The sequence below is a fragment of the Alosa pseudoharengus genome, unplaced genomic scaffold, assembly GCF_046254945.1.
Source record: "Alosa pseudoharengus isolate Yale_2024_CS ecotype anadromous, Long Island Sound unplaced genomic scaffold, YU_APseudo_1.1 YU_APseudo_1.1_scf_17, whole genome shotgun sequence".
NCBI classification, from domain to species: domain Eukaryota; kingdom Metazoa; phylum Chordata; class Actinopteri; order Clupeiformes; family Clupeidae; genus Alosa; species Alosa pseudoharengus.
In genome coordinates this window covers 15,321,739-15,348,214 of record NW_027468640.1, presented here as the reverse complement: position 1 = coordinate 15,348,214, position 26,476 = coordinate 15,321,739, and the positions used below count along the sequence as shown (strand labels likewise).

Below are 26,476 nucleotides of genomic sequence, written 5' to 3'. Positions count from 1 at the left end.
AATAACAAATGACGCTGCCCTTTAAGAGCATATGGGTTCTGGATTACAGGATTACAACACGCATGTTGGTATCAGATCACTGTGAGGAGCAATTAATTGAATTTGAGAAAATGTTTGTTGGATTAAAATATCACACTAGTATGTGACATTAGTTAGCTTTATATCATACGTTTCAGATATTCTGTACAAAACATTCTTCACTCTCAAAAATAGGGGTACGGTTGGGGTACATTTTTGTTCTTTTAGGTACAACTTTTGACCCTGTACCTTAAAGGGAACAAAATTGAGCCCCTAAAGTACTAATATGTACCGTTCCTGGATCATTAATGTACCTTTTCGCAAAGGGACCATATTTGTACCTAAGGGTACAAAAAGTACATGGCCTGTCACTCAAAAGTTGTTGGGGGAGGAGATTCTGGACATTTCCCCCCTTAACTTTGTTCATCTCACACACCAAGAAATGGAGCAACTTTCAGTGAGGAGCTTGGTGTGAGAAAACACATGTGCAGGATGGAATAATCTTTGTGGAAGAGGAGGCAAAGCTATTCAGAGGTAAGGTGTAGTTGCAATTTATCGAAATTCGGTTTGTAAATTGTAAATAGCCTACTGTTACAGTAATGGAGTCAGATTGTTGGCTTAAAGGCCAACATTAGCATTCGCTAGCAACTTAGCCTAGGTTAGCTATGAATTCAGATATTTTAAATGGAATTCAAACTCCTTCAATAATGCATGACTATCGTGATAAATGGTAAGGAAATTTGTGTGTGTGTTTTATCTACTATTTCCCATGTCAATGTTAAGTTTTTGTGGAAGCCAACTTTCACTAACAATCATTAGCAGCTATCCTAACTAGCTTAGCCCATAGATATATGAGCATATCCTAGCACTGTTAGCCATACATACTTGCTAACTTCCCTGAAAGGCTGGTTTAATATCAACGGTAGTGCAGGTGAAAGAAGACTGGTATGTGCATACATGCAGTAAGCATGATCACTCTCAACACTGTCATTTTGTTTAGGTGAAAATGAATTAGTTGAGTTGCCTATGTTCACCAGAACATCCTGTTTGTCATTGCTTATCTAGCTAGAGGGCTAGAGGGAGCAACTCAGAACCATATAATGTTATAAAGTTACTCAGAGCTTGATAATGGTCTAACGTTAATCCTTCTCACAGATACCCACCAAGGCAGAATATGGCCACTTGGAAGTAAGCTTACCTTTCCTAAAGGATCTAATGGCTATGTAAGTTACCCAACTTGGTGTTTTTTTTTGTAATGGTATTTTTCTTATTGATGTTAAATACATATAGAAAAGTATTGCATAATAAATTATGCAAATTATAATAATACAGACAACTTTTAGATTTGTTTTTGTCCAATAGCAATTTATATATTGGTTAAGATTATCTTTGTGCTATTTCATTGTTGTGTCATTTTGTTTAATTATATTATTCTATTGCATGGCATTTGTCTCTCAAACACATAGTGGAGCAGGCAGCTTTCATTCATGAAGATACGGTGAAAAGGAGTAAGGAGAAGTTTGGGAGAGTCAGCCGGTCCATGGAACTTGTAATGACTCAGCGCTGATCTATGCCAGGTGAGCAGATTGATATAGTTTCATACATGTATTAGACAAGGTATTTTACACAATCTGTCTGAGGCTATTTATTTGTGTGGTTGAAAAAAATCTTATTCTGAGGTTTGTGTTTGCATTTTGCTTCCAACAGATGTAAAACCCCTGCTGTCATTGGTGAGGCTACCACTGCTATTGAAAATATGTGAACGTCCTGTAGATCAAGTAAGGTTCCAGTCTAAGTCAAAGTGGATATATGCAGAGGAACAGAAGTTGAAGAGGGGGAAAACAGCAGCCTCCACATTCTCCTGAAGAATATGTTGGATTTCTGCCAGTTTTTGAAATTGAACTTTGGTGCCTTTTGAGACTCTTGCCTTTTTAATGGTTCGCCTCATGATTGGAAGGATTGGAGTGTATTTTCTGATTGATTTATTGGTGAGGTAATGAACATTGTAACAATATATTGTACATTTTTACAGGCTTGCTAATATTTCCCAATGGCTGGCACATTATTTTCATTACATCACACATATTGTTCACTCAATTCTATGGTGTATGCACTGTGAATGAGATCTAGGATCATATAGCTACTAAGTTACTGCAAGGACTTAATTTATTGCAACGTGTAATGGTTATGGCAAGCAGATACTGTATTTTCATCACTTATACACGAGTATTAACATGAACTTGAAAGCATACAAGGTTTGTTGGAGTAATTACTAACTCAAATATTGGTATTTTATAGATCATATAAAGGTGTTATTAGTGCTATCGTGCAAATTAATATATTTTTTCCTTCTGCATATAAACACAATGTGGCTACTCAGGCAAAATATTGTAAACCAAATGTTTTATTATTTACACTTACAGTCATAACATGTTTTACGTGAATATGTATATTGATATGGATATAAGATACTTTGATGTTTTGATATGAATGTGTTTTTAATATGAACATGTTAACATTTATTGTACCTGTATTCATGTGGAGTATTGTGTGTAATATCCCCCCAGAATAAACATTTAAATGTACTTATTGGTTGTGCATATATTTTAGTTATACCACCTTAAATTTTCACTGGGGTTGTACCCTTGAAGTACAGATTAGTACCTTTTAAGGGTACTATGTGATAATGATATATACAGGTACATTTTAGTCATTGCAGGTACACAAGTGTACCTTGATGGGTACAGATGGCTAGGGTACACAAATGTACCTACATTCATGGGTACATTATTGTACTTCAAAAGGGTACTGCCCCAGCGACAAGCATTTGTACCGACTTAGGTACACACTGGTACTTCCATTTCTTAGAGTGTTGGGGTTTGTAATGGAAACTTATATATTAGAGCAAGTTATGGTTTTGTATATAGTCTATATAGTATGCTTAAATGTAATAGCTTAAATGTTACTATATTGCTAGTTGTACTTCTGTAGCTTAAATGTTAAAATGCTTAAATGTTAATAGCCTAAATGTAATTTAGTAATTCCAATGCTATAAATCGCTTTAGACAAATGCGTCCGCCAAATGAATAGATGTAAATGTAAATAGTCCTAATACCTGAGAGGTGCTGTCGTCTCTTCATTTCAACTGATACCCTAGTTACCCTGATACTCTAGGGGATCAATAAAGTATCTATCTATCATCTATCTATTGATTTCACTTCCTGTGGCCTTGACCCTTATAAGCAGTGCTGTATGTAAATTTACAGCAGTGTTTGTGCTTCCTCATTGACTCCACGACATGTTTCTTGTGATGTGACATTTGACTCTTCTTTGAGCCAACTGTTTGGAGCATCACAATCCACACTAGGGTGTCCTTGGCTGTGACAGTCCCTTAGGCAGCTCTACTGTAAGTTCTGCGCATTGTGTTCATTACTTTTGTGTATTGATATGCAAACTTATTTTCAATTTCACAAGTCATGGAAGACATGAATGTATTCTAGTCCTTACTTCATTCAGCTATAAAATTAATGCTTATATTAACTATAAAGTTGAATCGTTTTTTTGTATTACATTGAATTGCATTTTGTAGAAATATATAGTGTAAGCCATGCATTGCTTGGAAATATTGAGATATAGTAAATGAATATAACATAGACATACATGAAGTGGCAGCTTCAGCCATTTGTAGCTATGGAAAGTTTGGCGGCTGCAGCAGCCATTTTGGGTTTTGGCTGAGCCGGCTAACCAACCAATAACTTAATCAGCCAGCCATTATTCTCAAAACAAATGGCTTCGGGGTCTATGCTCTATGCTCATATAGAACTTCACAGGTCTATGCGTGGCCATCCAGCAAAAACTGTTTTGCTTACCTTGAAAGTGGAAATGGCTCAATGTAAACTGTGGAGTAAGTCTTACATTCAAAAAGAAGTGTGCTAAACTATCATTTACATTGGAAAATGTATCATTTGCAATTGCTGTTGGGATTAGTAGTTCCTTCGATTGGAAATGAAATGTATACAGTCTTGTGCCATTTTTGTTGTTTTTCTGTTAGTTTTTGTTTTGCACAAAATTAAATGTTGCACAATCACGATTCACACCATAGCTGGTCAGCCTAAGGCAGGGCCTAAAACACTTTATACGGATTTTTCCAGACATCAAATGGAGAAATCTAAGGGGAACTTACATCCAGTGCCTGACCCCTTAGGGAGGTGGGTGGTGAATGTTGAGTTCTATAAGGGAGTGCTTGTTGGTTAAGCTGGTTGGCTTGCTCACTTCAGTAAGTCGTGCAGTCATGGCCTACTGGTTAGGGCTTCAGGCTTGTGGTGGTTGCCGGTTTGATCTCCGAGCAGTGCGCACACACACCAGGAACATACACACATATTAGGGATAATGAGCACACACACACAAAGCACACCCAGAACACACACACACCCGTAATTACATGTGAAGGTTGTGGTTGCATGTGAAGTAGAGCATTCACTTTGCTGTTAATCTTGTGGACAGGGCTGTTGTGCAAACCATATATTTGGGTGGGCACTGGGCTGAGCTGTTTTTTAAACTAAATAAATCTATCATCATTTAATCATAATATTTAATAATAATATTCAATTTCCAGTTGTTGTCTTTATAGGGATACTGAAGACACTACCACCACAGTCAGCTTTCCATTGCTATTTCTAACAAAGCCTATGAGCTCAATGCAGACAATTGTGATTAAGCTACCTTGGGATAATTTAATGTAACTAACTAATTAATGTTTGTCACATATTTATCCATAATATCGATTTATCTCTGTATCAAACCTATGGCGTTACAATAGTGTTATATGCAAATTATATCTGCGCGCACTCAGAGGAAACTGCTCCCCGAGCGAGGGAGAAGGAATCTGACCAGCGCACCAAACAGCCACTCGAAAATCACTCAGCTCTCTTGAAGTTGAGTTCTGCTCCTGTGGGTCTTATAGGGGCAGCAACCAGAATCGGTACTGGCTCGGCTGTGATTGGCTGTTTCTGAAGAGCGAAATTTGATTGACAGGGTTACGGACAGATAACAGAGTTATGGGAGATATTTCCGACCTTTTTTTTTTTTTTTTTTTTTTAAAGAACCACAAATCAGGAACATATGAATACATGCAGGGTCTGGCCAGACAGACCCCAGCCCGATATCAGCAGCCCTGACCGGGAAGGACCCAGTCTACCACCACCAGATCAGAGGTTAAACTTTGCACTATGTTCTGGTTATATCTAAATTAATTTACCACTTGGTGGTGCCATATGGTCATGATTAGACTAAAGTTAACTTTGCAGTATGTTCTGTTTATACCTAAGAATTGGTCACTTGTATAGGGCTCTGAAAATTTGATGTAAAATGATCTGGTTTTGTATAGGCACATACTGTATAACATTTTGTAATTTGTTTTGTTAAATAACTCTCTAAATAACTAAGTATGTCACCCACTAGTCTCCTGTATGCTTGAGCTTTACTTGATGAACATAATTCCACGTGGTGACGCAGATTGTTCATGTAAAGAGGGGGACCCATGTCTTGCTGATGACTACATTGATCATAGTAGTGTGTGTGTGTGTGCGTGTGTGTGTGTGTGTGCATGCGTGTGTGTGTGCATGCGTGCGTGCATGCAAGGGAGAGATAGAGAGAGTTACATCTGGGTTATGAAAATGGTCAAGGAGACATGTTCCTTATGTACCAGGTTAGAGTAACAAAATAATTGTCTTTATTAGTATATTGACTCCCTTTAAAAGCCTTGCCCACCCTCTGGCCACCCCTTGTATAAAAGTTGTCCAACTCTGAGTAATAGAATCCATTTCCTTAGATGACATGGTTTTGTTATCAGCTGGTGTTTTTTTACAATACATTTTAACCTATGTGGTTGGTTTAAACTGCTTCTTTGAATACAGCAAGCACCTGCAGGTTGGAAAGTACATACTCAACCACAGCTGGTTTCCTACCATCAGAAATAGACACATGCAGGATATTCCTTTGAAAGATATTCGAGAAGCCAGTCCTATGCATCTTAACAACAATATAACTATCATTACAGATCACCAGCATGATAAATGCAGTATTTTAAAAACATGTTATTTAATTATTATGACCGCCGCGCAGCGAAGCGGCGGTCATATAGGTTTAGTCAGATTTTTTTTTCTCATGGCCAAATTTCCGTCAAGGATTCCCGAGACACTGAAAGACCGGGGTGCACGAAACTTGGTGGGCATGTAGCCCCACAAGGACAGCATGGAACCATTGTTCCAACCGACTGTGAATATCTCGAGAACCGTAGGGTTTAGGAGGACCATCTTTTTTTTGTATATTGATCTTAAGGGGCCATGTCAACCCATTCCATAACCACTCATTTCATGTATAGCGCCACCTAGTTAAAAATGAAAAAGTAAAAATGAAGTGTTGTAAGCGCAGGTATCTGTGACCTAACATGGTCAAAACTGCATGAAATTGGAAGTAGGATCAGTATGACACCCACTGAATGCACACCAAGTTTCGTGGAATTCCGTTAATGGGGGGCCATGCAATACATTCATTTATGTTACTGTACACCAACTGGCCTGTAGGTGGCCAGACACAGTTTTTTGTGAATATCTCGAGAACCTTAGGGCCTAGGAGGACCACCTGTTTTTTATATATTGGTCTTAAGGGGCCATGTCAACCCATCCCATTACCACTCAATTCATGTATACCACCTTAAAAATTAAAAAGCAAAACATTAGGTGTTGTAATCACAATATCTCTGGCTGACATGGTCAAAACTGCACGAAATTGAAAGTGTAGGATCATTATGACACCCTCTGAATGCATGCCAAGTTTCGTGAACTTTCGTTCATGGGGGGCCATACAATAAATGAATTTATGTGTACATTTAGTGACCGTACACCAACAGAGTTTTCTGTGAATATCTTGAGAACCATAGGGCCTAGGATGACCAATTTTTTGCGTATGTTTGCCTCCAGGGGTCATGTTAACCCATTCCATATGCACACATGTGCATAAACAGATACACATGAACACATACATTCACAGTAATCATATGTATGACATACACACACAGTAGACATATGTACGCATGCATGCACATGCACACACACAGGCACACCCACGAGCACATGCATGCACACACACACATAAACACGTACACGCACACAATTTCTCAGAATTATGAACAGGCAAGATGGGGGTGGGGTTGTATAAAATGTATTTTACATGTGAAATCTATGATCTAATCATGTTTTGGTTAGTAGTTGGATAAGAAACCTCCTCGGAAGAGTAGGTTCCTGCTGGAAGTGGTGTTGGTGGCTGGCCAGTAGGTGGCACTCTTCCCTGTGGCCAAAAGCCACCAAACAAATATCAATCCCAATGCCAGGGACACTGTACTGCAGATGTTTTCCTTTGCATGAATGTTAAATTGAGGTCCTGACTCACCATGATTGTTAAAGATCCCATGGCACCTACTTACCTCCTATGGCACCTACCTACAAAGAGTAGGTGGTTCCCTGATTTGCTTTATTTATGTACACATACATAAAGACACACACACATAAAAAACAAACACACAAAGACACATAAACACACACACACTACACATCCACACACACATACATGCACACACACAACACGCACACAAACACATAACACATAAACACACACACACACAAAACACACAAAAAACACATATACACAAAAACAACCACACACTCTGCACACACTCAATTACAAGCACACAAAAAAGGAACAAAGTAGGAAATGAACACAATTTGACAAGTGTGACTTATTTTTGTAGAAAAAAATGTGCTGGACTGGGCGGCGGTCATATTTTGTACCGCTCTGCGGTACATGTAGTTAACAACATTACAGCATATCTAACATTTTAGCAAGTAGTCTCGAGGTGTGACATCCTTATGTGACGCACTTCCTCGACCTTGTGTGCTTGCGTGATTTAGTTTCACACCTCTGTTTATGAAGCCAACATTTTGTGAAGAACCTACCTGAGGACAGGTCATATGGACACAAGGGGGACCATCTTTACTTCAGGTTAGAGAACTTAATGAGTAGCTTCACACGGTTGACCACTGCAGGACTGTTACCCAGAGGATCTGCTGAACTGATCTGAACCTGATGCTCAGTAAGTCAGAGAGAATTGTCTGTCTGATGGCCGTCTAAATCCGATAACCAAGCTTTATTTTGAAAAAGCACCCAGGACTTGAGGTGACGTATGAAGTCAGTTTGATGTATTCTAGTTTGTTGTACACTAAGTTTGTGTTCTAGAAGTGATTCAAATGAAGTGTTACCACATGTTGACTATGCTTAAAGAATTATAAATCATAATGATGTACCCATACCTAATGCTTTAGTTGATGTGTTGTTCCTGCATGAGATAATGCATGAGAGACAATGAACTCTTCTCAGTTCCTGATATAAAGGAAGATATAAAGGAATGAAATAATTCAGAAATCATGCATACATTTATATACCCTTATCGTAAAGTGTTACAGGTCCTTTTTTGTTTTGGGTTGTAGACATGCATCACGGCACTCAGACATATTGCAAAACACAGAACATCCTTGCATTACCGATGACCAACTTGGACCCATCTCACATTCTTGTTAGTTAGTTAGTTTGTTTGTTGTTTGGTTAATAAAACCATATTTTTGTTATAATCCAACCTCTCGACTCCATCTTTTGTTGTGGCCTTACCTCTAGTACATAACTGGATGTGCATTCCAAGTTACGGTGTGTTGTGTGATTTTCCAGTGACCAGTGATGGGGCCTGAACATGGACCATGGAAGTTCAATGTGTCAGCAGAAGACTGGAACCTGGCCAAAACCAGACTGTCACTTCACTCCATTATCGGTCTGCAGGCGGGTCTGTGTGCCCTGATTTGGGCCGGACGGTCTCTGCTCCTGCATCGTCGTGGCGGCGGTCAGGTCTCCCTCCTCCTCAGCGACGCCTTCGAGATTCTCCTCATCCCTGTTGTGGTGGCCTCTCTACAGCACGACGGTCTGTGTTCTGCGGACGGCTTCGATTGCTTCACGCTCAGCTGCCTCCTGGGAGCCACCAGACTCTGGGGTTTATGCTTCCACCAGCTGGTGGCGCTAGAGGGGCTTTTCTCCCACAGATGCCCTTGCTTACGGATTGCTACATTTTATGCTGTTTTCTCTTTTCTCATTTGGTGCATATGCATTCCCATATATGGAATAATTTCAGAGGTTTCCACTGTCCTAATTCTTATACTGTGCACTGGATGCATTGTTAAAGTGGCAGTTATGTCTGTGTGCTTTACAACGTCATGTTCTTGCGTCCCATTCTCACATGCCCCCAACAGACCAAGCTTAAGTGTGCTTGTTGTAGCCATTTTCACACTTGGGTTCCTCTATGGTCCCTTCATTGCATGGATGGTATGGTTTGTCTCGTCACATGACCTGGCAGATAGAGATTTTAGTGACTTCATTCTAGAGCCCGACCGATAAAGGATTTTGAAGGCCGATACCGATACAAATATTTGTTGATTTAAAAATCCGATATTCCGATATATCGGCAGATATTTTTTTTTTTCAGAAACGCGCAACAAAACATTAACAGATTTCCCTAACATTAGTTATTTGTAGTTATTTATGAGTATTGACTAAAATAATATCATAATGCATTTTAAAAACAAACTTGTTTATTTTTAAATAATATTGTCACAGTGGAACAGAGGAACATCAAAATATATTAAAGTTCTGATAAATAAAATGTATAAAAATAGAAACTTAAGATATGAAACTTAGTCTTTTGAACAAAAACACAATAACAACAACAACCAAATCAAAGTTACCAGTATTAAAAGACTTGGTAAGCTTCATAAATATAACTTTGAACTAAGACTTAATAATTACAAAAAATAATGATGACATTATTACTATCATCATCATTTATCATTAAACAAGATAAAGGTCACTCCTAAATGTTTGAGTGTGCGTGTGTAATAATTAGTCCCTATGCCTTATAAGCTACCTTATTAATTACAATGTCAGCTTGCTTATCCCTTTACCTGCACTTTTAAAATGTTTTCCATCAAGCTACATCAAACCTTTTTCAATCATCAGTTGCTGCCTGCCTTCTAAAACCTACTATTTATCTAATAAACTATTTATCTAAATCCATTATGTAACTCGTTAATGGTGCGGCTGAACGAAAGTCTGAAACGCACACTTGGCATCATTGGATTTCACACATGTGTAAAAGAAAAGCTAACTTTTATGCACAAGCTACGTTTTGCACAAGCTACGTTTGATACTTTTTCTCTATGAGTCTGTCTCAATTGGTGTACTTACGTGAGTACACTTTCGTGTAGTACACTATGTGCACTGTGTGCTTACTGGCGGAGTGCGCAAATTTTAACAAAATAGTATTGTCTCATATCAAACACTAACTTCGTGCACTTCACGGACATGACGATCGCAAACATTTTAATATAACTTTATTGGCGTCATCAACTTGACAGTGACATGGTCATACTGTGTCAAATCATGAACCGTTTATGTTATAACTTGCTTGTACCTCCGTAAAGTGTGTTTTCCACTGCTGCTGCTTCAGCTTTCTCAACCGCGATTACCACGAGTTTGAAAACGCTCCCTCTCCTTCCGCTATTTGGCCAAGATGGCGTCCGTTAAGGGCGAAAAAGTGTCCAGCGTTGCACACTCAGCTTTTTGACCGTTACGAGTGCACCATCCAGGAACTTGCAGCGCCCTTCGTGTCGTTGGAATTTCCTCATGCACTCAAATTAGGTATTGTAAGTGCAGAAGTACGCGATTTGAGACAGAGTCCAGGTCTAAATGTTCACTCCTTGCACGTCTAACTTACATTTTACAATGCAGGGACTGTAACTACAGATATACTAGTTATAAATACAGTAATCATTACTTTATTTAGGCAGAATAAGTTCGCTGTGGTTTCCAAGCTCATTAATGTTAACGTTAGCGGTCTTCCACTGATATTCATGGCATTAGCTAGCTTTGTGGTTAGCTAGTCTATGATGAACCATAATTTAGCAATGGATAACGTCATACTGCAAATTGTAAAACATACGCTTTCAAAATAACAGGCCGGGGAGAGATGATACGTCTCACTGCTATAAGTGTCACGCTAAAGAAATACATCTTCAGTAGATAACGTAAACTAGCTAATTCCGCTTCACTCTCGGCTTATTTAACAGCAGCAAAACTGTACATTGTTTTCACGAATTTTGTCATGCTTATTTGAGTTAAGAGAACTGATGGGGATGTTCTTTTAATTGTTATTCAAGCAATGTATGTCTCGTGACCAAATCACCATGAACACACTTAACTGATGATCTCACTCGCGGATAACTGGTTCTCTCTGCCCGAGTCTGCCTGGCTCAGCAGGTTGCAGGATGTGTGGCACACGAGTGTTGCCAGCAGGGACGGTGTAGAGTGCCCTCTGGTGGACAAACTATACAACGCCAACACTCATGACATGGTTGAAGGGTGTTTCGTCTGTTTTTATTTTATTTTTAAAATATTAATTTATCGGCCATTATAAATGCCGATACCGAAAATGCCTAATATCGGCCCGCCGGTAAATCGGTCGGGCTCTACTAAGCATGCAGTGAACATAGGGGAGGAAGAAAAAGGGCTTGCACCATCCGTGGGCCTGATGCGTAGGCCTATAAACTCTCCAGCAACAGGACTAATAGGCTACGAGAGAAAGAGACTGTTGTTAAATAAATTTTTTAGGGGGGATTGAACGAACACAGTTGGTTTGACAAACAAAACAAAAGAAACAGCACATGTATCCAAAAAAAAACAAGGACACGGACATACATTCATAGGCGACAGGACAAGCCAAGCGTAGCCTACACCAGCCGTGTAGCCTAACTAGCGACAGCGTTAACCAGGCAGCCAGTTTATCGCAGACAACACAAACAAGTTACACCAATCACAGAAAACAAAATAGCCTACATATGGCAAAACAGCAGTGGCATTAACGGGAGTTCTTCCTAAAAGCAAACGGAGCCAATATTAACATCACATGCAGTAAATACAAAGAACAGGCATTCAGTGTGTTTCATAACAATGGGTTAATATTACCTTGTAGGCTACCAACTCTAAGAAAGCTCGTCTTTCACCCAGTCATCGTCGCACCAAGCCTTCCTGTTAACGACCGGCAGATTAAAATACTAAAACCATCAAAACACAAGAAAGCAGTGCGTGCGTGCATGCAAGATAAAAACGCACCTGATCAGGACAACCAAGGCTTAAACAGGGGGAAGTGGCGGAATGTTTGCCTGGGGTTCAGCGCCGACAATAGGAACCTATTACATAAATCAATGAAACATTACATTCTGCTAGGGGTGTGACTTTCGAAACCGACGTCTCGAATCAGTGTCGAGGCTTCGAAGCGCAAGTGTTTCGAAACACTGCTTCGAAACGTGGTTCAAAACAGCCATGTCATGTGACCACTGCTTCGAAACATCGTTCAAAATCCCCATGACATGTGGGGAGGCGTGCCCGCGCGTTCAATTAACAGTGTAGCTTTCTCTTAAGCAATAACCATGATGGTGTAGTGGTTAGTGAGGGTGTTTTTTGAACGGTAGCCCAGGCTACTCAAATGTGGTTCGATCCCCGTTTGATTTGTAAGGTATTGTTTCATATCTGTTTATGTTTTCTTACTTCACCATTAACCACACAGTTTCAACTTAACTCTCAGAATGGTCAAAAATCGAGAGTTTTTATAAGAAGAAAGTGATTTAGAGAACACAAAGTGGCAGCAATAAGATTGTCTTTATCGTGACTTCATGTGGTCTACCATCCAGTAATTGACCAAGGGCATGCTGCTTAGCTTTAGAGAAAGACTGAACACAGGTAACACAGCGAGCCACAAACTTTAAAGACTATATCTCCAATACGAAGTATTTGACAGATTTGTTTCAACCTAAACAGCTCTGAGGTGTCGGAATTGTTTCAAAGCTTCGGAACAATTGCTTCGAACGTTTCATAAAGCCTCGCTTTGCCCATCATTTTCTCACACACACACACACAAACAACTGGATCTGAAACTAGCTGACATGGAGGACAGAAATCGAAGATGCAATATCCAAATCATTGGGTTGTAGACAAGTGCTATTTCAAGAAAAAGTCCTTGTATATGGGTCTAGAGGCATTTCTTAGTAAAAGTTGGGAACAGGACTTTTTATCATAATTAATATGTACTGAATCCAACTAGCCCTGTTCCCAAGCAGAATTTTAAGTTTTTGACCATCTAATTAGCATAAACAAAATGGCGATTTTGGGCACTTTCTTTGGACGGGCATCATTATACCATGTAAATAAATTAATATTGTTCACATCTGTGCATCTCAGAAATCTCCCGTGGGCAATAAATAAAAAGTAAAGGCTATGAAAAATATAAAAATGCAAAAAAAAACGATTATTATGCTAATTAACCTTATTATCACCTTATTATACTCTTGACTATGTTTACGGTCCTCTTTGGCAAAGAGTGTGGCCTGACTTCATTGGTAAACATCTTCGTGGTGGGGAGACACATGTTTGGAGTTTAAAATCATTGGAGTTCCTTTGAACTAATCACGAACAAACGTTAACTAACAAGCTAGCATCATATCCTTGATTCCAAATGGGAAAGATGGCCAGCAGTCACATGTTTCATTTGATTAGATTATCTTAGATTCAACTTCATTGTCATTGTGCAGAGTACTGAAAATATATAAGTGTATGTGCAGTATGAACAGTATAAATATCAGTAGAATATCGCTATGTTTGTAATGTAAAGTGTAATAAAGTGTGTACATTTATAAATATAAATAGAATACTATGGGTGGGTTAAAATGTTCGCCTCCTTGTACCGGGGGGGTGGGCGTAGATGGAGGGGTGTGAGGAACCAGTGATGCGTTGAGCAGTTTTCACCATCCTCTGCCGTGCTTTCCATTCGGAGGCAGAGCAGTTGCCACCATACTGTGACACAGTTGGTGAGGATGCTCTCAATGGTGCAGCGGTAGAGGTTTAGAAGTTCACCAGGATCTGAGGAGAGAGGTTGTGTTCTTTAGTCTCTTCAGGAAGAAGAGATGCTGGTGAGCCTTCTTGATCAAGGTAGAGGTGTTGAGGGTCCAAGAGAGGTCTACAGAGATGTGGACACCCAGAAACATGAACTGGTGACATGCTCCACCTCCTGTTGATGAGGATGGGGCTTTGTGTGCTAGCTTTTGACTTCCTGAAGTCCACAATGAGGTCTTTGGTCCTCTTGGTGTTGAGAGCCAGGTTATTGTCGGTGCTCCACGATGTTATGTGCTGGACCTCCTCCCTGCAGGCTGTCTCATTATTATTCCTGATGACAGCAATCACCGTAGTGTTGTCTGCAAACTTGACAAACTTGACAATGGTGTTAGAGCCATGTACAGGTATGCAGTTGTAGTAGACTAGGCAGGATTTTGGAAAATGTGCTTATTTAAAGTCCCGAAGGCAAATCATGTTAATTTTTGGCATACAACATTTTTAGGGGTTTTGAAGGGTGCTGAATTCAAATCTTTTGTATGCCAGGCTCAAAAATGTCCCATAATGCCTCAAAATGGAGAAATCCAATATGGCCGCCGCCGCCAGGTCAAAATAGAATTAATCACGTAGCTTTTGGACTGTACAAGGTAAAAACCTGAATGTAATGTGCTTTTATAGGTTTTCACATATAGGGAATTCAATGCCATGCTCAGATTTAAGATCAAGACTAGAGAAAATGCTTGAAGTTAATGTACATGGTTAAAATTGTTGTCTCGGATAATGAATAATTCATGAAAAAAGAGGACCATATAACAGGTTGATGGCTTTCTGCAGAATTTACTTGAAACATGTTTAGAAACAAAGTTGATTACCATATTTTAACTATCTATTTATTTTATTCACCTGTATTTATCTATTTATCTGTATTTTAACTATTTATTTAATAATGCATATTTTCCTATATATTTAGTAATTAATCAATTCTATTCTATTCTATTCAATTCTTTGAACTTCTTGGTATGAAGAGGTACACACTTAGGCTATCCTAATCATCCTCATCCTCCTCTTCTCTCCTCCCAGCAGTGTTCTGACAGGTGCTGCTGCAGCTGCATGACTCCATGCATAACATGCCACTTTCCCTGCAACTGCAGCAAAGGCTTAGACATCCCTTGAAGCAACCACAGGAGGTGATCTCCTTACAAGCTTTTGGAATTGGTGAGAGATAGTAGCTGTGGCACTAACTGATCATCCACATTTGGATGGCCATGATAAGTGTGTATTGTGTTTGGGCCACCAACATGCTTTCTTGGCAAGGGACGCCCCCCAGTTGTGCATTAATTGTTTTATTATGCCTACACACACAAGGGAAGCCCGTTGTCGTTTTTTCTGTGGTAAACGTGCGGGTTCTCCTGTTTCCGAGGGGCCGTCAAGAAAGATGGCAAGAGTAGCCAGGGGAATTGGGGAATCCTCAGCAGCCTCACTGTTTTCTCTTAGCACAAGGCCTGCAGTTCCCCAACCTGCTCCTCCTACCAGTCCGTGTGAGCTGGAGGAGGAAGATGAGGAGGCCATTGTGGACGTTGAGACCGTTCTCTCGTCTGAGGGAGAGGTTACCTTATGCACAGCCCTGTGCAGCCAGCCCGGTGGGAGGCGAGCTGGCCCGTCTGTTTGAGGAGGTCGTTGGCAGGGCATCCAGGGCTTTTGATATTCCATTTTGATATTTGATATATACAATATAATTGCCATGTTGGAGGGATACTCTGGGGCTGAGCAATTTACAGAAATATTTGCTGTGTGATTTACGGAAATAAATGCCATTTTTTATTTAGTGATGAAAAATGACATTTCTGCGCTCCATATCTGTGACACGAACTGATCTGACCTGACTTGACCCGAGGTTGCGTGTTAGCCTGCGTGCCTGTGTGTATGCAGTCATAATAATTCTCAACTCTTTACTGCATTGCCATGAACAAAGTAAAGGCAAAAAAGGTGTTTATTTGATGAACAAATTGGGATGCAATGTGAGCCTTGAATTGGATGCCATGAAGGAATTTGCTAGGATCTCAAAACCGGAATATGAACATGCTTTGCCATAGAGAAACACATGATAGCATTGGATTATAAACATGCTTTGCCACAAGAACAGACAAAAACGTGGGGTAGGTCCAGCTATATGAAGTTATTATTTTGCTGTCACTTCGTCTGTTTTATAACCCAGAAGGATGTACTTGGTATCAAATGATAGCTCTGAGTCTCCTCTTTCATCTGACATGCGTGGCATATCTATGCGATCACGGGTCCGCGAGTAATTCAAACGAGAGTAATGAGTGTGCAGCGTTGGTTTGTGTACATGACGTTATTATTTTGCAGTCACTTCGTCTGGTTTTATAAGCCACAAGGATCGATAAACATGGTACCAATGGAAAGCCCTGTGCTCCCTCTTTCATCTGATATGCTTGCCATATCGATGCGATCACGGGTTCGCGAGTAATTCAAACTAGAGTAATGTGTGTGCAGGTGAATGCAGAGAAGTATAGACTGTAAATATGATGCAATTTGATTTAATTTCATGATTTTTTTTAATTTTCATACTTAGATCGTACAGACAAGTGTGTAGTCTCGTTGGAAAGCCCCACTTCTGCTCTGTCGTGCAATAAATGTTTCATCTCGCTGCGATATACCGTTCTGGAGCAATGTAACAGAGAAGAAAGGGTGTGTTTTTTGACGCACTTTGCGTCAATCGGGTTCTAAGGGTTAAGGTGTGATCAAATTTTACCTACAACCCTAGGGGCTAAGCCCCCACCCCCTGTCTTTCAATCCTAATGACGTCCCTGTCTCTTACCATTAAAGACGTTAAATTAAAATATAGGCTACTACTGGACATAGACCTATAAGCTCTTGAACACAGCACCACTGCACTTCACCACCACACCACTAGACTATATGAGCAAACCGCATGTGGCGGCATATCACTGTAAAAAAAAATCCGTTGATTTTACGGTGAAAAACTGGCAGCTGTGGTTGCCAGAATTTCACCGTAATAAATACGGTACAAAAATTATGTTATTTTTACGGAAAAACCCAGCAGCTAGATTACCAGAACTTTACCGTAATAAATACAATAGAAAGAATTCCGTTATTTTAACGGTGAAAGACTGGCAGCTGGGTTGCCGCAATTTGACCGTAATAAATACGGAAAAACAATTCCGTCATTTTAACGGTGAAAGACTGGCAGCTGGGTTGCCGCAATTTGACCGTAATAAATACGAAAAAAAAAACAATTCCGTCATTTTAACAGTGAAAGACCGGCATCTGGGTTGCCAAAATTTTACCGTAATAAATACAGTTTAACCATCTCTACATTTACGCTAAAATGTATGTTGATTTTACGATTAACTTTTGTTTCAAACACATTTTACTGTATACATTAACTAACACCCTAACAAATCCGTCTGAACAGTCTCTACTACTATTTTACCTATCCTATGTTTACCACACAAATCAACCATACAATTAACAGTTTGGTCAAAAAGACAACTTTATTCCTAGAACTTACAATCATCTATGCCCTAATCAGTTAATAAGCTGTTAGTTGGCCATTCTGCCCATGTTGTACCAAAATGTCTTGTCAAAAACAATGAGCTTGAATAGAATTACCAGGAATACCTCCCTTCTTACATAGTAATTAGGCATAAGTCCACAGATTTCAACAGTCTTATGGCATGGAAAAAGTCCAGGTCTGCAAAACTTTGAGATGTTTCAAAGGTGTTGCCTTTCTGTGGCTTGTGAAGTCAAAAAAGGGACAGTACTGGACATCAAGAATCTACCCTGGCTTGTAGGTGTGCCGAAGGAGAAAGGTCAGCTGCTTCAGCCCTTTCTGGCGCCATTGAATGGATCAGGAACATCAGCATAGGAAGAGAAAACAAAGGCACTTTTAAGTCATATCTACAACGAGTACTGGTAGAATAAAGCAATTCATAAATTTACTGTCACATGCAATTGCCACCAGCTCAGTAGGTACATAGTTTATCAGTTAAAAGTTGACACATTGCTGGGGTGGAACCTGCAGAATATAACAGATAGTAACAAAACCCCAAGACCCCATAACACAACGCTGATTAGTCTCACCATGGACTGCTACTGCCGAGCCAACCAACAGGCTTCATGTGTATCTTTCCCTTCTTCAGAGGTGAGCGGGACATTGGCTTGGTCTGGCAGGAGTGAATTGATGAAACATTATGAAAAATTATGACTGACACAAAGGAACATAGTGGGAAAATAGGCAAAAGGTAGTAGACAGCCAGGGCTGTAGTGGAGACTAAACTCAAGTAAACACAGTTTACCCCTCTCAAATTTGAGTTTATCCACCCCTCGATAGAATTTATACATGAAAATCAACTTAAAGTGTAACATCGGCAAACTTCGATTGTAGGCTCTATGTGTGCATGGGCACAAGTCAAAAATTCGGTCAACGAGACAATTACGTCCAAACCCGTGTCTTCCAGTAGTAGTGTTCTACTCACTTTCAGCTGTATTGCTTCTATGGGTGAACTGTGGGCAAGTGGGACACACTCACAAAATGTCAATCTATAAACACTTAGAAATTCAAGGTTTCTAAGTGATTATAGATTGGTTTATAGAAGGAACAAACTTTGTTCAAAGTATTATCGGGGTCTCTACATATGAACTCGAGCATAGAGAACATTGTTGGAGCACAGTTTATAAACACCTTTGTTTCTGAAGACTGCACATTTGCGTATCCTAACAATCCAAGATGGCGGCGAGAGGGAGTGGCTAAGGTAAGCAAATGTGCAAATGTGTGTCTTTAGAAAAAAACGTTTTAATGAACTTTGTGTCTACATATGAACTTGAGCATAGAAAACATAGTTTGAGCACTAACCACTAACAAAATTAGCAACATCTTACCTTTAATATTAGATGACTGCCAACTTGAATAGCTGAGGAAAAGGGGCTGACCTGCAAGGACGAGACAATGTTAACTTTCACCAATATATCACATTGTTATAACTTACAAAAGAACTAGATTTGCATCATCTTTGACATGTTGCCACATGTGGCTGCTAAATTGTATACAATGTGAATGAATGAAAAGTCAAAACAGAAAGTTTTCCAGCACACCTTAGACATAGCAGCTTTATTTGGGCCTGGGTCTTCCTTGAACACAGTGATAATTTCTGGCAGAGAGGGGACTCAATCCTAAGTCGACCCAGTCGTTCGTGCTGCTGCTTGGCAGGTCAAAAGAAAATTTAGGGGTGAATGGCACACAAACTAGATAGAAAAAAAAATTTAAAACTACATTAGCAAACTTATTACATATTATATTACATTACATTCCTTTACTTATACAACCAAGCATTTCAATTCAAAATGTTCATTTGCTACCTGACAGTTCTTAAGTATGTCTAGCTTAGCTTTGAATAGCAATCTGTAGTTGACTTGACACAGCAGTATTGTCTCAACTAAGAAATGTAAAATGCATTCTATTGACTTACCAGCATAGTGGGCCTACAGGTCTCCTGTGTGTCCTAGCCCTCCTTCAGGGTGTTGTGTCCTGTTCTAGATGGTCTGATCTGGAAGGGGGGATTAACAGGGGATTGATGAGACATTAGGGCTGATGCAGTAGGAGCAAGATGTAATGTTGGTGGACAAGCATTACAATATAAATGAAAGCATAAATAATCAAAGCAGAGACAAGAAATCAGGGATACTTACCATGGTTGGCGAGAGCAAGAAAGAGAGAGAAAGAAACAGAGAGACATTGCATACCTTTTACATATACTCATCATTGGTTCCATAGTTGTTCTAACCAAGTAGTAATGAGAATGAACCATCTACAGTTCAAAAAAGACTTACCGAATTCATGCTTGCTTTTCTTATTGGAAATACAGCGCCAGTTTTTATTTTACAATTGGAATTACTGCTTTATCGGAATTTCTGTTGAACAGTTTTACTTAATTTACTGAAGAGTTCAATCTATAACATAAAACTGGACATTTAATTTTTACTAACCTGTACAATGACAAAACTCTTCATCAGTTAACATTTCTGTGGCAATAAATTATCACTGTACCTTGTTGATACCCTGTTGAGACAAACCAATCAAATAAATAAATATTAAGTCCTCAGCAATGCAATGATATTTCTACCTTTCCCTTACACTCAACAGACGAAGCACTTTGCAATGCACGCCTTAGCAGACAGAACAGCTCCACAAAATGTGACTGGAAAGCATGGCTAAAACGAGCGCGAAAAAAAAACTTCCTCCCCAAACGTTCAGAAACCCTATTCAGCACTTCACTTCTAAATAGCCTACTCCTAGTAAAGAAAATGTAAAAACTTACCTGTAGACGTCTCTCCCAACATACCTGCAACATAAAGATTAGGCAACGTTAACTTGCATCAAAGCAATACGATTTCCAATGCACAATTTTCCTGTTAACATTAGCCAAAACTATGCTTTAACTCTAGCAATTATCCAATTACTAACTGTAAAGGTCCAAACAATGAATGTATTCAATAAAACATGTTTAACACCTAATGTACTTCAACGCCAAAAGTTTCGCCTGGAAACATAAAGCAAGGCTAAATGACTGGAACTCCCGTCAAGTCATTTCAAGCTTCTGTGCACAATGAAGGGATTAACGTTAATAAAATGGCGTTCTCAATCAGAACTCAGTTAGATATTTCACACTGAGACAATTGACATTCCAGCTCAGAATATAGACTTAATGACTGTAGAGAAAAACGGTGTAGACTAAGTATGATATCTCCGTTGTATTACAAGTTAGAATCGAAGCACAATATACATAATCTAAGGTAATGTTGACATTAATCAAAGCATGGTCAGAAATCTGAATGCTAGCTGGCAATTTTGTCATAGGCTAACGTTATCCTACAACAGAGATTCAGATAAGATAAGATAGTATTTTATTCATCCCGAAGGAAATTCTAGACATAAGCCATTGCAAACACAAGAAGCTTAGAATTGCATTACTAATTAATACTTTTAATCAGATTGAACTCTTCAATTTATTAAATTGTCGTTTTCATTACTTACCATCTCACAAATCACTGTCTCCTTCGCGAACAAAATGGCGGTTGATATTTGGCCATGTGGTTTAACTAACAAAATGCAGCGCCACCTATAGGCTAGCTTGGGGAAATACCTTGGGGAAAATTCAGTGATTTAATGCACATGGACATAGATGGCTAATGCATATTAATTCGTTAATTTACATACATTATTATATTATATGTATAAATCAAAGAAGGGTGCTTAGACAATTTGATTCATCCATTAGACTACCTGCAGTGAATTTTACAGGGGTAACCAGTATTTTTTACAGAAAATAAAAGCAAAATATTAATGTGTTTTGTTCTATGTATTATGTCATATTTCTAATGGTAAATCAGACTATTTATCCGCCCTATAATGCACTTCGGCTCCCCCTTCTGAAGTTCAAAAAGACCAGCGAAATTTCACCTCGGGGCCGTGACAGCCAAACCGCTAACCTTTTGACTGCAGTGTCTAGCCAGCCCAGTGGTGGCAAGCGAGCTAGTTCAAACGTTTAAGTACTTAATGAAGATATCCAGGGGTCTTTATGCCTTGACTAAGTTGATGTTGCTTATAAACAACAATTCATATTCATAGAAACAACAAGATCAATAAGACATAATATATTTCATACCTGTGTTGCAGCATGTAGCCTAGCTGTCTAGCTAGGTTTACAATGCAATCCAATGTCCGAAATTACTAGCAGTTCGCTTGTCAGCTAGCTAAAAAGTTTCAGTGTTTAAACTAACATATAGTGGTCTATTTAGTGGTGTATGTGCCCTGACTAAGTTCGTGTGGCATATAAACCACAATTTGTGTTGATACAAGTGCCAATGTTCGTGTAGAAACATTTTAATAACATACAAATGTTCGTGTTACAGCTCAGGTAGTCTCCGCCATCTTGGTCAGACTTTTTTGTAACTCCCGCCTCCAAACACAAACACGGGACCTGATTGGTTCTCGAATGGTCCTCATTTCGCCTGCCTCGGTGATTCGCTGTCATTTCGCCTAACCAGGGCGAATTTCGTCTCCATTCAACCTCAATGAGTGAAGCGAAATTTCGCCATGTGGAAACCGACCGTTAGATGAGGGTAAAAGCGGGAAAAAATTGTGTGCTCCTTGTTTTATATAATATGGCATGTTTCTGTTTTCTTAACGGTTAATCAACGTATTTTCTATACAAAAAAAAAGGTGAAATATATGGTTCCAGCTGGTAAACATATTTACAATACTTAACTGTTGTAAGAAATGTTTTCTACCGTTTCTAAGTTTACGGTTTTGTACTGTTGCAATTTCACAAATTTTCACCGTAAAATCTACGGATATTTTTTACAGTGTAGCTGGCGTGAAGAGGCTGCCGGCTGCAAAAGAGCAACAAAAAGAGGATGAGGGGGACGATTAAAAAAAATTATAAAAAAAAGACTTTTTAATGGCAAGGTTCATGACTGGCTGGTGTACGACGTCACAAAAGAGGAGATGCACGGTCGGGATTGCCGTATGTATGGCTGGGAGAAAGCAAGATCAAACCCATTTGTAATCAGGACAAAACACGTAAAGGCAATTAAGGACCACGAGTCCTCAAAAAGCCACTTGCACACACTCAGCTGTAAAGTGGGGAAGACGGCTCCCCCAGAGCAGACTGCGGTCAAGTATTTTCTATTCTAAATGCCTGCAACACCAGGTCAGATAGAGTTGTAATTCATTATGTAGGTCTAGTCATAAATAAGATTAAGTTGGTTAATAACTCAACAGCACTTTAACATGTATTCTGTACAAGTTCAACAACCATTCTTACACATCTTCTGAGTCGTTCACATTTATATTAGGCACAAACAAATTAATCCACCTGCCACAGTGGCTGGTGGCCAAAAAAGTTAACTTCAGGCCCTGGATCCCTATCATTGTAACCAATCACAAACTGGGTAGCCTATTTAAGGGAAGTTGACACAATGTTCTAGGAGCCTTTCTGTAGTCAGAACCCCCACACCCCAGGTGTGTAGCCATCATCCTCTGAGCTGGCTATGTTCATTCTCTGATTGTTTCATATGATATCCTAAGTATTCCTTTAACCTGTTTTCGTAACTTTCACATCGCACAGAAAGCTTCACAATGTCCTTCGACCACTTTCAGTTCCCTATTCTGAAAAGTAATGTCTAAAGAGGTCAGTGTCTACTCCACAATGGTCTGCTGCTCAGTATACATAGGCCTTTTTGGATATTTACAGTACTACAATATAAAGCAGAGATGTCAGATTATAGCCAAGGTATTGATGTGCGTAAGGATCAAACCTGTGAACCATCAACCTCAGAGGTCATTTAGTGCATCTCAGGGTAAAATTGAACTGGAAGTCTGTGTCAAACTACAGACACAGCAGAATCATAAATGCATAATAATATTTTTACCACTGTACTGGGTGTTTCATATGATCTAGATCAGTGTTTCTTAACTGCTCTGGCCTTGGGAACCTCAATTTCCCATGGTCAATAAGTCGTTACCCATATTTTGATATGATGAAGGTAACCTATGTAGTAAGACACACAACATGCCTGTAGCCTACTTATTTGGAACATGCTGATGTTACATGCTGACGTGCTGATGATAGTAGGGTGCTTTGTTTCTATGTGCCATTTTAGTTTTGTCATGTCATTGTCATAGTCATGAGCCAATAATTCACTGCACACCACACACTATGGTTTCTGTTCCTTTTTGTCCTCAACAAAAGTGAAAGCATTCTTCAAGTATTCATGGTCGTTTTACCCACTTTTGGATTCCGACCCACCAGTTAAGAAACACTGATCTAGATTTCACATTCTGTTGGCCTTGACACTTGTAGGCAGTGACTATATGTAAATGTGCAACCTTGAAGTGTTTGTGCTTTCTTATTGACTCCAAGACATGTTTCTTGTGAGGTGACATTTGACATTTGAAGTGTTTGGAGCATCACAATCCACACTAGGGTGTCCTTGGCTGTGACAGTCCCTTAGGCAGCTCTACTGTAAGTTCTGCACATTGTGTTCACTTCTGTGTATTGGTATGCAAAGTCATGGAAGACATACATGTGTTCTAGTTCTTGCTTCAGTCAGCTATAGATTTAATGTTTGAAATGGGTTCAACTTATTGAAAATAATATTTATATTGCTAAACATGCCTGCTGCCAACCAAAATTGTTCTTGTAGACCTCACTCTGTATTTCACTGTGTCTATACAAACTCTATCAATCGTTCTATCTGTCAGTACAAAAAGACAGTGATAGATAGATAGATAGATAGATACAGTAGATAGATAGATAGATAGATGATAATTGTGGCACATGTGTTTTTTTGTTAAAAACATGTTTTTTTCTTTAGGAGGTATGAGCTCTTTTCCAAAACGCTATATCCACCATTTAAAAAAAAAAAAAAATCATATATTATCATCAATAATATATATTTTTATTTTGTTTTGGAACTGTAATTGGGTTATTGTTACTTGATTTGTCTTTACTCAATCAAAACAACACAACTACATTGATATATTGATACTATTACCTGACATACACAATAACATAACATGACTTATTCATGTTTTCAAAAATGGATTCATACTATAGCGTTTTGGAAAATAACTCACTGAGATTTAAAAGATAAAGCCAAACATTTGTATACCACTCTACTCAACTTTACCCGGGGTGATTTTGGAGGGTGAAGAGACTTACAACTGACAACTGACAAGATACCTTCAGTGAAAAGAGGAAATGTTTTTTTTTTACATTTTCAGATTGAACAACAGAAGAAGTTAAAGACTATGGATGATTCTTTTGATCATGCAATGGACTATGATCTTGCAATGGATGATGCTATGGATGATACAATGAATTATTCTTATGCAATGGACTATACAGCTATGTATGATTCGTATGATCTTGCAAAGGATGATGCTGTGGATGATATGGATGATGTGTCTACAAGAATTATAATATTTCTTGTCATTGGAGTGTGTGTGGGTGTTCCTGCTGTGTCCTGGGCTCTCCGTATGTTGTTTCTACATGTGCGTGGTGGTGGCAGAGTCTCCATCTTCATCATCTTCCTCCTCCTCAGTGACGTTTTGGAGCTTTTCCTCATTCCATTCCTCATTGCATCCTTAGTGTCATCAAATGTGATTGGTCGTCATGGTTGTGGTTATCCACTAATGTTATGGTTTTTGTATAATCCTGACTGCCCAATAGCTCTCATAGTTGCATTTATTGGGCCAAGGCTGTGTGGTTTGTGTTTTCACCAACTGGTGGCGCTAGAGAGCATTTTGTCTCTCAGGCATCCTCACTGCGTCTCTTGCCTCTCCTCTCCATTCTGCTCCATTCCAATCAGTTTTGCCGTCTGGATCTGCCCCTTGACTTATTTTATCAGTCCATTAGTTTTAACATTGATGTGTTTTGCCCTTTTACCAGTGGCTGTTATTGTAGCACTCCTTACATGTGTGTTTACTGCTAAAGCCTCATGTTCAAGTGCCGACCCAGGAACCACAAGCCGCAAAGATAGAGGAACAAGGCTGCGTGTTCTTGCAGTGGCAATGGGAACTCTTTGGGTTCTCTATGCCCCATTTGTATTTGTTCCTTTATGGATATTTTCCCCTTACATTGGCTCCATGGCTGTCTGCATTATGAGTTTGCGGGTGGTTGCAGACCCTCTGCTGTGTGTGCTGGTCTGTAGGGAGAACCCCCAAAGGCAGCCAACTCAGACAGGCATTGAGCTCAACACTGTCCAGACATCAGATTAAGTTTACAGATTTTGGATGTGCTTTATTGTGATGCATTTTCATATTTTTTAATGAGAGACACACTTCATGCAAATGTGAAAACTTTGCTTAATGCCACAATTGTCCTAGATTGCTGACTCTCGCATTTGTCTTGACAATGTGTAACTGTACAATGTATCCTACTTTCCATAAATAAAATGTTGATACCAAAACACATATACTGTCCTTCATAACACCAAAATATTTCAAGGATTTCAAAACTATCTAGCACTAAAATTAAAATGTAATACATGTACGTTTACATCAGTATAATAAAGTATGTATAAATATTTGTTTTATTATTGTGACACTAATTATGTGGCATCATGAATAGTTTATAACCTTTTCTAAATGTATGTATAATTCTTTATGAATCCTGGGTTCATAGAAAGTGTTACCAACATGTTTATGCTGCTGCACAACATCTTCTTTGATGTAGTCATCAGAAACCATAGTAACCATGCCATAAAAAGACCATCTGGTTTCCTGTTCTGTGGACAACACCAGAATAAGCTGAGGTGGACCAGAGATGAGAACTGTTCCAGCCAAACTGACCTCATCAGTCCCTGTGTGTGTAAA

The 26,476-nt window shown here is 39.2% G+C and overlaps 4 long non-coding RNA genes across 8 annotated transcripts; 2 read left to right on the top strand and 2 right to left on the bottom strand.

The window, feature by feature from the left end:
• Nucleotides 1-423: 423 nt before the first annotated feature.
• Nucleotides 424-3,642, top strand: LOC143127972 (uncharacterized). The gene is made up of 4 exons (XR_012987759.1): nucleotides 424-552; nucleotides 1,174-1,241; nucleotides 1,485-1,595; nucleotides 1,726-3,642. It is a non-coding gene; the product is annotated as an uncharacterized LOC143127972 (long non-coding RNA).
• Nucleotides 3,643-17,603: 13,961 nt separating this feature from the next.
• LOC143127969 (uncharacterized) lies at nucleotides 17,604-19,614 on the bottom strand. Of its 3 annotated transcripts, none has more exons than XR_012987753.1 (5): nucleotides 19,566-19,614; nucleotides 19,192-19,295; nucleotides 18,979-19,029; nucleotides 18,181-18,263; nucleotides 17,604-17,929 (listed from the first exon to the last, which is right to left on the bottom strand). It is a non-coding gene; the product is annotated as an uncharacterized LOC143127969 (long non-coding RNA). The 3 variants fall into 3 exon arrangements; XR_012987754.1 differs by having other exon boundaries at nucleotides 19,192-19,341; nucleotides 19,566-19,613; XR_012987755.1 differs by having other exon boundaries at nucleotides 19,192-19,298; nucleotides 19,566-19,613.
• Nucleotides 19,611-21,960, bottom strand: LOC143127970 (uncharacterized). Of its 3 annotated transcripts, none has more exons than XR_012987757.1 (3): nucleotides 20,415-21,293; nucleotides 19,927-20,155; nucleotides 19,611-19,638 (listed from the first exon to the last, which is right to left on the bottom strand). It is a non-coding gene; the product is annotated as an uncharacterized LOC143127970 (long non-coding RNA). The 3 variants fall into 3 exon arrangements; XR_012987756.1 differs by lacking the exon at nucleotides 19,611-19,638 and adding an exon at nucleotides 21,762-21,960 and having other exon boundaries at nucleotides 19,824-20,155; nucleotides 20,415-21,239; XR_012987758.1 differs by lacking the exon at nucleotides 19,611-19,638 and having other exon boundaries at nucleotides 19,824-20,007; nucleotides 20,144-20,155.
• Nucleotides 21,961-23,607: 1,647 nt separating this feature from the next.
• Nucleotides 23,608-26,070, top strand: LOC143127973 (uncharacterized). Its single transcript, XR_012987760.1, has 2 exons — nucleotides 23,608-24,122; nucleotides 24,884-26,070. It is a non-coding gene; the product is annotated as an uncharacterized LOC143127973 (long non-coding RNA).
• Nucleotides 26,071-26,476: the final 406 nt, after the last annotated feature.